The 12,219-nt window shown below is 45.6% G+C and overlaps 1 protein-coding gene across 6 annotated transcripts in view; it reads left to right on the top strand.

The window, feature by feature from the left end:
• Positions 1–12,219, top strand: part of MSH5 (MUTS-homolog 5) — a 246,404-nt gene that overhangs the window by 54,670 nt on the left and 179,515 nt on the right. The window lies entirely within an intron of this gene.

Raw genomic sequence — 12,219 nt, forward strand, 5'->3', positions numbered from 1 at the left:
AGCTGTCCTCAAACATCTAGGCGGAGTGCTCCATTATAGTTCCGCACTGACATCTAGGGTCTCAAAGGTCACGCACCGTCATTTTGATTGTCACCAGGCACACTTTTAGGAGCCCTGCACCAAGGGGTGGCTCTTTGACACTTTGGTCACATCTTTGATGTATGGTGCAGCAGTATGGGCTCCTGGATTATCAGCCACCTCCTGGACACAGATTGAGAGACCACAGATATGTATGGAATCACTCTTGTTCAGCAGAAAGCCCTCAGTACCACACGACATTATTCGAGTAGTGACTCCACCCATGCTAGTCAAGGTTTATTTTCAGAGAATTTGCCTCATTCACAGGATGAGAGAGATGCCATCAGATAGACTCACATGCAAAGCCTTTTCAAGGCCTCTAGACAGATTTAAGAGTCGGGTGAGCAGGATTCTTGGTATTGGTAGGTGAGAGTGGTTTGGAGCACATGGATTAGACATGGATAGATTACCACCCTTCTAGTACAACTTGGACTCACTCTTCATCCAGCTCTCACATAGTGAGAGGAACACATTACTTAGACAGGATCTATAGTACCTCTACATCAGATAGAGATGGATCGCACCTAGACCAGCCTCTCCCTCCGAAGATGCTGTATAGTGAGCACTTCTTGACCATGGTAGACGAGGGGTTTACACCCACAGAACCACCCATCAAACCGGCAATCAAGAAACCTCCTTCTCCGAGGATGTTACAGAGCAAGAGTTACAAGAGGTGGTTCAGACACAGATCAGTCGGCTTTTGGACGCAAACAACAAATCCAAAAAGCTAGAGAAAAAGCACAAGAAAGGGACTGACTTCTCGGGTTATTTGGGTCGTCAATCTTCTAGGCAGAAGAAACGTGTACGATTTGAAGGACTATCCAGTTCTTCTTCTTCTTCTTATTATGACAGTTCTTCTAGCTCTTCTGACTCGAGCGAAGAAGATAGAAAAGGCAAAAAGCGAAGCAAAAAGCAAAGCTTCGGAAAGGGCAAGAAAAAGGCAAAGAAGTCCAAATTTTGCCGAGTTTCTGGCAGTTCTACAGAGGAGTCATCCTGAGACAGTTCGGACTTCGACGACCACATGTTTTATGCAAAGAAGAAACATTTTTACAGAGCCAACCAATATGACTTTCTCGAAGACAAAAGCAAGAAAGTAAAAGAATTCAAAGAAGGTGGACAATCAATCAAGTTTGAATCTTTTCTGGGGTCCGAGATGATCCGAGGGCTTTGGCCTTCATTCAACTGTCTTTGGAGGACATTACTCAGAGCACTCCAAGATTAGGAGGGCTACATCTTTCTTCAAGGGAAATGCTCGAACATGGTGGTCCACTCTTTGTTTGAGGAAGGAAGCTTCAATTAAATGGTTGAAATTCAAAAGGCTCTTTATTTCTTCTTGGTTGACTCAGGAGTACGAACGAGATATATGAACCGCTTGGAATCATCTTCGAATGACCAAGGGAGATTCTTTAGATGCTTATTGCGAGAAATTTTGGAACTCTTTTCTACCAACCTCTTTAAGAAGGTCTCGTTTAAGGAACATATTGAGCGGTTTTGCTGCGGACTCCCTACAGAGATCCGAGACTACTGCCTCGAACAAAAGTCGAATTCTATTCAAGAATTGATGGGTCATGCGAAACGGGGTTTTGCCATACATTCGAAAAATTTGACTTACCTCATTGATGAGATCTTGACTCAGAAAACCCAACAGACCTCTCACAATGAAAGTAGAAAGAGAAAGAGTTTCCAAGAAAAGAAAGACAAGGATACACGACCTTCGCTCACTCTTCGTGAGAGGGCCAATTACATCAAAGAAGGGAAGTGTTTTGGATGCGGGGAAGACGTGCCCCAAAAAGGCACCGCAAGAACAACATGAAGACAGGCCAGAGAGTTCGAGAGCAGCAGAGGAACGTGGCAGAAAAGCAGGACTGGTTCCAGATTGCATGGGTACTGATCCAAGCATGATTGATGAAAGTACAGAACTTTGCCGAGCTTGGGTCAAGGATCAAGAAGCCCTGATTTTCTTTGATGGAGGAGCCAAGGCCAACTTCATTTCACCTGAATTGGTGGCGCAGCTCGAGATTACACCTGATAGGATGGGACCACCAGCAGAGGCAGTTCTAGCGACACCCGGACAGGACATAGCCATTACAGCTGTCATTGGAAAACTTCGGTTGCATTGTCAGGGATATTTGGGGCACGAGGACTTTTATATAATGCCCTTGGAAGGTTGTGACGTCCTCCTTGTGTCCCTTGGTACCATAAGAACAACGCCATGGTCGATTATCGAGCAAAGAAAGCGACTTTGACAAATGAAAAGGGCCGAAAAATTATACTTGATGTAAAACTGAAGGGCGAGTCTGTCCCTATTGTATCGGCTTCGGCCGTTTCAAAATTAATGAAATCCAGTCTGTTTGTTTACTTGATCTACTTGAGAGAGTTAAATGATGAACAAAAAACGAATGTGTGAACTTGATAAAGACCACCAAGATTTTCTCCACACTCATGCCGATTGCTTTTGTGAGGGCCTGCTAGGCAAGTTGCCACCATCTCGTCGTGAGGATCACACTATTGATCTGATACCTGGAAGCGCACCACCGAACTGGCCACCTTACCGTGTTAGTCGAGCCTAGAATGAAGAGATTATGAACCAAGTGAAAGACCTTTTGGAAAAGGGTCTTATCCAGCTGAGTACTTCACCCTACTGCTCTCTGGTGTTGTTGGTTTTAAAGAAAGACGGATCTTGGAGAATGTGCATTGATTACAAAGCTCTCAATAAAATCACCATCAAGAACAGATTTCCGATTCCAAGGATCGATGATTTTCTTGACCGACTACATGGATCCTCTTGTTTGGTAGGATTGATTTGAAAAGCGAACATCATCAGATCAGAATCGCGCCGGGAGATGTCTACAAGATAGCCTTTCGGACGAGCTTCGGTTTATATGAATTTTTGGTGATGCCTTTTGGTCTTACCAATGCTCCAACGACTCTCAACCGAATGATGGATAGGATTTTTAGAGAGTACAGATCGTTTGTCGGCACTTTCTTTGATGACATTGTAGTCTTCTCTAAGGATGAGGTAGAACATAGACACCATCTGCTACATGTCTTTCAGGCATTGCGAGATCACAAGTTAGTTATCAATGCCAAAAAGAGTGAAATTTTCTTGCCGTAGATACACTTTTTGAGACATTGTCTCAGCAGCAGGAGTACAGATGGACTCGGCCAAGATTGAGACTATACGTGATTGGCCCGATTTGAAGAATGTTCATGAAGCTAGAAGCTTCTTGGGCTTGTGTTCTTACTACCGGCGGTTCATTCGAAAGTTTGCAGAGGTCGCTTCCCCTTTGCACATTCTGACACAGAAAGGAGTCCCTTTCTCTTGGGGATCCACAGAGGTGATTGCCTTTCATTGAAAGAGAAATTGACTACGGGACCAATATCGACTTTGCCGGATTTGCAAAAGTCATTTGAAGTATATTGTGATGCTTGTGGTCGTAGTCTGGGTGCGGTCTTAATGCAAGAAGGCCATGTCATTGCCTATGAGAGCCGATTGTTTTCAAAGCCGGAATTGACAACACATATTTATGAGAAAGAGCTTTTGGCGGTTATCCATGATCTTACCTAGTGGCGACATTATCTACTCGGAACCGATTTTACGGTCTTCACTGATCATCAGAGTTTACCCTACTTCTTGTCACAGAAGCAGCTTTCGGAAAAGTAGATGCGGTGGGCTAACATCTTGTCATAGTTTCACTTCCAGATTGTCCATGTACAGGGACAAAAGAACTTGGTGGCAGATGCTTTGTCCCCGAAGCTGTTAGTCTTGGCTATTTTCGTGATTCATCATAGAAGCTTCGAGGACATGGTCGATCAGTATGCCACAGCTCCAGATTTTTCTAATGTATTCACTCGAATACAGAATGGGGAGGTAGTAGCGGGATATTCCATACGGGAGGGCTACTTGATGAAGAAAACGATGTTGTGCATTACAAAGCCGTTGAGGGAAAAGGTTCTAACTGAATGCCATTGTCCACCTTTTACGGGTCACCGCGGCATTGACACCACCTTGAAAGGTGTAAAGCGTTACTTCTTTTGGTTGAGACTCAAGAAGGATGTGGACGATTTTGTACGCAGTTGCTTGGTATGTTTGACAGGCATAAAGCACAGGAATTGTTACAGCTTTTATCCATTACCACTCGCCCCTGAGAAAGTATGCTATGGATTTCATTTTTGATCTCCCGAAGACAGAGTGGGCATGATGGCATTTGAACTGTCATCGACAGATTTAGCAAGCAAGCTCACTTTGTTCCAATGAAGAAAACAGTCAAGCCGGATCATTTAGCGAGACTGTTCATCAGATTTTCAGATTACATGGCATGCATGAGACAATAGTCTCTAATAGAGATCCTCGATTCACGAGTTTGTTTTGGAAGGCTATTTGGGAGAACATTGGTACATGGTTGCAGATCGTCATCTTTCCAGCCGCAGACAGATGGGCAATCTGAGATTGCAAATTCAGTCGTATTGGATTTATTGAAGTCTTACATTGCTGATGAGAAGACTCAATGGGATTTTTTTTTGCCCTTGGTGGAATTTGCCTACAATAACACGATCCACTCTTCGATGGGGAAGGCGCCATTTGAGATCATTGAAGGTGCTCCGCCTAAGCACGAAAGATAAGATTTTTGAAGTTGACCGGTACACGAGGGACTTGGACAATGCTTTTGCCAAGGTCCGGGAGGCTTTAGCGAAATCTCAAGAAAGACACAAGAAGGGAGCAGATCGACACCGTCGCGATTTGAAATTAAAAGAAGACGATTGGGTGCTCTTACGTTTTGAGAAGGCATGCCTAAGAAAGAAAAAGGGAAAGCAGCGGCTTTTTCCAAAGCTTAGCATGAGATCCTATGGCCCTTTCCAGAGAAAAGAAAAGATTAATGATGTCTCCTTTAGACTGAAACTACCCGATTCTTGGAAGATTCACAATGCTTTTCATGTGAGTCTATTGAAGCCTTTTAAAGGCAATGTGCCTGATGATGGGGAGTGAATCTAGTGCAGCGGGTTTGCACAAGAGGGGAGTCGCTCCGCTCCTTTGTCAACGGATTACCCCGATTTTGGAATAGAGTCAGTGATGTCCCTTTGGGTTTCAGGGATACTGATGGGCTGACAGTATTCTGTTGTATGACTTTATGAACTGGAATTTCCAAAAATGAAATTGATTGATTTGTACTTGACTTGTTTGAGTGCAGGAATTGAAAGACGAAACGACTGTAGCATTTCGGTCTCATAAATCTCTATAGACATGATTGCAATAAGGATTAGTTAATTGGGCATCTGTGAGGTCCCGACTGGATCTAGATGCGATTACTAAATACGTTGCCGATTAATCATGGTTTGAGATTTGGAATGAATTTGAATGTGATTTGTCATGTGATGTCCGATGATGTGGCTGTCGATTTGTACAAGTGCTAGATGTGTTGTGTCTAGTGCGTCGATACTAACAGTCAGTGTCCACTAAGACAGTTTATGGCCTTTGTCTGTTTGTAGGCGTAATCAAGGGCGATTACAATTCTTTCAAGAGGGGGGTATGTCACAAACTTGTGACATGGCAACCTTATAAGTTGTCCCAACTTATGGCCAAGTGATGAGGGGACACATTAAAATAAAGCAAAGGAACCTGTTGACGTGGATGCGGTATGGATATCCGCGAATCATGCTGGTTGTACGGACCTCCGTGTTTTACGTTGATTGTACGGATGGCCACAAAACGCGCTGCAGTCTCCGCAAATTACGTTGGCAGCTTTTGGAGGCTCTTGCTTTTGAGTTTGAGAAGCTTTTTGGGGACTCTGCTTTTAGCAACCTCATGTAATCTTTATAAGTGGCCTTTGGGGCTCATTACTCGGAGCATCTGGTCGCAGAGTCTGAGAGTGAGCACCCGCGGGCCCTCGTACTTTGAACACAAATTAATATAAAAAGAAATACCAAAAGTGGCGCTAGTCTTTGGGACCAATATCTCTTGGCATGGAACTACACCGGGCCGGTCGTCTTTGTGAACTGTTTTGAAGTGAATCTCTGTTCCGTCGCGGTAGAATCTTGACTTGGGGTGTCCAAGTTGGTTACATCACTTTCTCCAATACACTTTCCACCAACTGTGTTACTGTTGCTCTTGAACAAGCAGCCATGGAGGAGCTGACAAGCGTTCTTGCTTAGGTGAGCATCAAGTTTCCCACTTTCAAAGGACTCTCCACGGAGGATGCAGACGACCACGTTAGGAGGTTTGTATCCCTTTGTAGAGGTCGGGGCCTAAACAAAGAAGATGCCTACTTAGTGCTCTTTCCGTCCACCTTGGATGGCTTAGCAGATAAATGGTACAGTCAGTTTGCTGAGAACCTCTTCACGACTTGGGCAACACTACGGCAACAGTTCTGTGAAGCTTTCAGACCAAGCGACTTCCAAGAGAAGGTTTTGGACGAGTTGGCAAACCTATTGCTTCAACCAAATGAGACTTTTGTAAAACTCATGACAAGAACAAAGTCGCTGGTTGCCAAGCTCCCCAAGCATCCAAGAGAATTCATGGTCAGGAAGTGGGTGGAGAAGGCTCTTTCCAAGATTTTTTAACAAAAACTCCGAGAGAGTCTCCGACCTAAAGCCATTCTGGAGGAGTTTGTCGCTGTTGCTACTAGGATAGAAGGGGCAAGAAAGCTATTCAACGACTCTCCTCATGTAGAGACTGCCTCGGTACTCTTGGAAAGTCCATCTGACCCCTTGACTTCTCTACGCAGGGAACTTGAAGCATTGAAGTTACAACGAGCTCTTCAAGAGGAGAGATCCTCCTCTCTTCGACAAGAGAAGCCTCCACATCAAGAGGCTTTGGACGAGATCAAGCGGTAGCTAGAGGAGCTCAAGGTTAGTAGGAGTCTAAGGCTATGGTTTGGTGTAGCTCATGCAGCTTTCCCGGGCATCCTCTGCTGGAATGCCCACTTTGAGCTGATTGTCACTTCCTTGAGAAGCCCGGACATGACGACAAAGAGTGCTACTATCTGAAGGGATTGCGTCAATTACAACAGAGCCGCGCCCCTACGCTTCAACAAGGCTTGGCACCTGCATCCAATATGGTTTTCCTCTATGGCCATTTCAACCACATGCCACCTTTGCTGACAACGCCTCCTATGCAAGGTATGCAAAGTACTTTTCCATCTCAAAAGATGTTATCATGCTAATGCTCCCTCAACCCCTCAAAGCTTCTACATCTCAGCCTCCACCTCCATGCAGCATAGAGCAGAGACCATCTCGCCCCCTGAGTCGCTAGTCCAATCAGCCCATTTTGTGCTACAGATGCGGGGAATATGGGCATTACCAAAGCAAATGTCCCCTGTTGAAGGTTCTCCTCCTTGTCGTCATTGCCTCGAGGCTAAGGATCACTACAGTAAGGATTGTCCCAAGAAACGGGCATCCACATCTTCAAGCCCGAGTCCGAACCAACAAGAGTTCACGTTTCCAAAGATCAACCTGATTGCAGTGAGCACCATCCCTCAGCCGTCACGTGCTACTTGGGCACATAGGGCAGCCCTCGGCCTCAGTCTTCCAGAAGGTCCAACACTTCTATCCCCACTTCCACAACCTAGTCTACCTACAACACGTGACAAGCCATCCATTGGTGCCAAAGGCCGATCTACATCCATGCTATCTGACATTGATGGGGCCTTCTTGGAAGCAGTGGCTGACTTGCAGCAAATGCACAAGGCACCAGAGCAGGCCTTGATCAAAGGAGAAAGACCTACAGCCGAAACTATCTTGAAGAACACCTTTCAGCAAGTGTCTCTCTATGACATGCTTCGATTGGATGCAAATCCTCGAAGTGACACCCTTACAGTCATCCAATCTTTGTACCTCGGTGCAGGGTCCAGTGGCGGGCACCTCCTAATGTAGCCCTTTGAGTCCTACATGATCTCCTATCCCGCCGCTCCTCTTATTGATTACAGGAGCCCTGTGTCTATTTTAGGGCGCAATTTCTCAGGTGTAATCGTGGATGGTGGATCTAACATCAACTTGATGTTTGAGTTCACTATACTGTCATTAGGTCTCCAGTTGACTAGACCCTCCCCATTCACAGTGACTTTGGCAGACCAAAGGATCTACCCCTTGGGCACATTAGACAAGGTGCCTGTGTAGGTACATGACTTCACATTCAGCTTGGATTTTGTCGTGGTTCGTCTTCCTCAGGTCGAGGGTGGATTTCCCTTGCTCATTGTTGACCATGGTTGCGGCACACTAAAGCGCTACATGATTGGGGCAATGATGCCATGTGGATACACACTGTTGGCTGCCCAATGACACCCACCCATTCCGACTTGAAGGAGGCTGTCCCCTACTATTAGCTTGCCTCCTAAAACAATAGTGCCCCCTACTACTAGTGCAGGGGCATCTAACTCAAGGGCAATAGAAAGGCACTTCAGAGTATGGTAGATGCAACGTTCACTTTTCAGGATATTCACGGCTTGAATATATGACACTATGCAAAGGGAAGTTCGAAGCCACATTCAGAGATCGATGGACAGGGATGTGTTGATTGCACAAACTCAAGATTGCATGAGAATTCTCAATAGATAGGTGCAAGATCTCAACAAAGTGGTCAGAACTTTACAGATGCAACTAAAAGAGGCAAATGATATGGCAACGGTTTAGGAGCTTCCCTCCATAGTCACTCAAGTATGTCCCTCCTGCGCCCAAGCACATTTTTTAGCAGTTTTGCAGCCAGCTCCATCCGTGACTACTGTTCCTCCAAGAACTACTAGTGTTGCGGAAGTGGCAGTATAAGAGCATGCATTGATAGATAATTTTGTGAGTTCACAGGGCACAGAGAAGCCCGCAACTATAGAGTCTCTGCACCCATGGTCTGCTTCATCTCAGTTTGGAGGACCATCAGTAGCCTTGCTCCCCTAGCTGCCCTCGTCACATTATGCTTCTCTTTATAGTGCCTTTATCGGCTTTCTACCATCCGCTGCTCCACCTTCTCACGCTACACCACCTGCTGCTCATGGGGCAGGGGCAGGTGCGCCATACCCAGTGTACCCTCCAAGATATGGCCACTGCTCTCCACCATACGCTTGGCCTCCATCCCCCTACTGGCCATTCTATCCGCCCCCACCGCCATCGTCTAAACGCCAGTAGACAGCCGCATATGGGCGTCTTCACCCCCTCAAGTGTACATGCCACAATAGTACTCTTGCAGTTTTATAGTACAACCACTCTCCGGGATGGAGAGTGGTCTTGTGGCGGGCAACTTGTAGTTGGGCTACAGTGTCACTTTGCACGGAAGAAAGTTACAGTTGGTCATGGTCGTGGGTTTACATTGGGTGGACTCGACACGTGGCAGGAGTGGCGGTCTAGAGGACACCGTGGCAAGTTCTTCCTTGCCACAGTTCGGAGATAGATGTAGGTGGCCTATCAGGGATGTTTGAGTTATCCATTGGCTGCCCTTTTTGTATATATGCTCATATTTGCTTTAGTATGGTATGCTGTTGTAGATGGTTTTTATGAGTCTTGAGTCCTGCGTCGTGTGTTCAGTCTAGCACCACACATTTGCACTCCCCTGCATATTTGAGCCTCGACACTCCCATTGTACCCATGAGTTCTGGGCTTGGAGCTGAGTGTGCTGCCAGTCAGAGTCTATACTGGTTCACATGAGTTAGTCGAGTCTCATGCTGTTCGGAGTCTATTGTTGAGTCATTTGAGTTTGCTTAGTCGTTCTATTATTTACAGTGTTTTCATTCTGTTGGAGTGAGGTTTCATGCACATTGCACTGAGGAGCCGTAGAGAGCACGATACACTATTCTTGTTACATAAGCGTACTAGAGAGGATGTATGCATAGGTGCAATTCTAGGAGCCATGAACTAAGCTATGGCTCTTTGACACTTTGGTCACATCAGCCATACTCTATGGTGTACAGATATGGGGGCCAACTTAGATCATCACAACAGATTGAGATGCATGTGAGGGATGGAGATCAATGGAGCGATCGTTGATATCCATGATTTCTAGGATGATTAGGGCTAAGGCCTTAGTTCGGCATGAGTTCATTAGAGCAAAGATAGCAGCACCACCGATCGTGATTGAGGCCTTACATAGATCAATATCATTTCTTCCCAGTGTATGGGTGTCGCTATGAGATTGATATGCTTGAATTGCTCTCGAGTATTCTAGGCAGCTTACCATGGAGGGAGACACATCATGATAGTATGTGCAGATGACATCATGGTTTGAGCTTCATGGGTTCAGAATAGACAAAGTACCCTCCTTTCAGTACTCTCTGGCTGCACCCTTCCTCACCCTGACACATTTGGAGATTACTAGCGTCATTAGACAAGACCTCATCCAACTGGAGACCAGGAGGAAATGTCTAGAGCCCTCACAAGCACTAAGAACAAAGATGGCTTTCTACCGGGAAATTTTCTTCATACTACAGATGATGGTCTCATAGTACGACCCAGATACATGGACACTGAAATCGGCCCGTGGGGCGGTAGGCTTTGGATTCCACTCGAAATTCTTTACTTTAGACACACACAGAGAGAATTTGCAAAGGTAGCCTGTGATTGGAATTAACACTTAAGCACACACACGGATCGAAAGCTAAAATGGTCCGAGCAAACACCGACAACTTGTAGGCCCCAAAGTTGGCGCCCCTTTCAGTATTTCTTTATTCTTTAAGAGGGTAATTACAAAGAAGAGTCCTGGGAATTCTTTGCCTGTATCTAGCCAAATACCACCTGTTCTCGCCAGCATAACAGCCCCAAAACGTGCCCAAAACCAATTCCCTTGCTGGAACTCACTTCCAGTGGCATAAATTCTCTGATTTCTGCCCAAAAACAGTAAATTCAGCACGCTGTGTTTACTGGTTTTTGCCCTGTTTTCAGCCCTTAACAGTCCTTGAACTGTCCTCTAACAGTGGGGCACTGTTCCCAATGGTTCTGGCATCTGTTTGGCTGAAAAACAGTCAAAATTCAGTGCCTAACCAACGCTGAAAACACACCTGTACGGTGAGGTTATCACCCTCACTGGTGCCTGCTTTTGGAGCAGCAATTAGCTACTCCCGTTCCTGCTCAGAGAGGCTCTTGCCTCAACAAAAAATCATATAACCACATAGCTGTACATGAGTCAAATGAAGAGCCCGCTTGTGGGGCATCACATTACTGCACGTAGGGAAGAGAGAGAGAGCAGTGTGAGGTGTGCATGACATGACTTCTTGCACCACACTGTACATGAGAGGGAAAGCTTGCAGTCAATAGCTCTTAACCTGTGGCAGCCTGCAAATGAGCTCTCTCTGAGCTTAAAATTCAGCGCTACTTCTTGTGCAAGAGGAAAGTGTACTAAAATGTGCCACTTGGTACGTTTACAAGCAATTTCCCGTTTCGGGGTTGCCGCTTAAAAAGCTTCGGACTGGCTGCCCAGTTGACTTTGCAGCAGAGTTCTAAAATGTTTCCCTTGTCATTCCGGAGGTAATGACGCGAACAGATTTTGTGGCCCAAAATAGCAGTTTCCTAATTTTTAGGAGATGCTTCCGTTAGGCTCCCATTGGTCTTCTGACCATCTATCCCCATGGGGACCACATCCAAAGATGCAATGTGGCCCAAATGTCGGGTACTTTCCTTTGGTGACTCCACCTTGGCTTTGCGCCTTTATTGAGTTCACTTCCTAGTATCCACCAACTTGCTAATTGCGATGGGGGGACCTACATGATATAGAACTGAGCCTAGACATCCTTTTACTATACGAATTCCAGTGCCGACCAAGTTCCCGTCTGCGGGTGAAACTACTGTTCACATTGGCCGTACAATGTCCGACCGTCTGCAACTTCAAAAAGAGGGTCTCAAAAATAAAACAAAAATCATTGGAAAGAAACCAACAACTAACTAAGGTTAGCAATTGCAACGTCCTCATGACATAGTTAACAATTTCCACGTCCTCTTGACATACTCCCCTCTTGAAATCGCAAACGTCCTCGATTGCATACCACAAATACACGCCACGGATGATCTTGTGTTATTAGCACTCTTTTATCATCGTATGTATCCGCAAGAAAGGTCGTAACACATAGATACAAATGACTTAATGAGACCTTCATACTTTTATCATTTCCATTTATTACACTGAATTCATATGTACACTTGGTGTACTAGCTCTATCATTACCCCTCCTTT

The sequence above is a fragment of the Adiantum capillus-veneris genome, chromosome 25, assembly GCF_014529385.1.
Source record: "Adiantum capillus-veneris isolate H3 chromosome 25, ASM1452938v2, whole genome shotgun sequence".
Classification (NCBI taxonomy): domain Eukaryota; kingdom Viridiplantae; phylum Streptophyta; class Polypodiopsida; order Polypodiales; family Pteridaceae; genus Adiantum; species Adiantum capillus-veneris.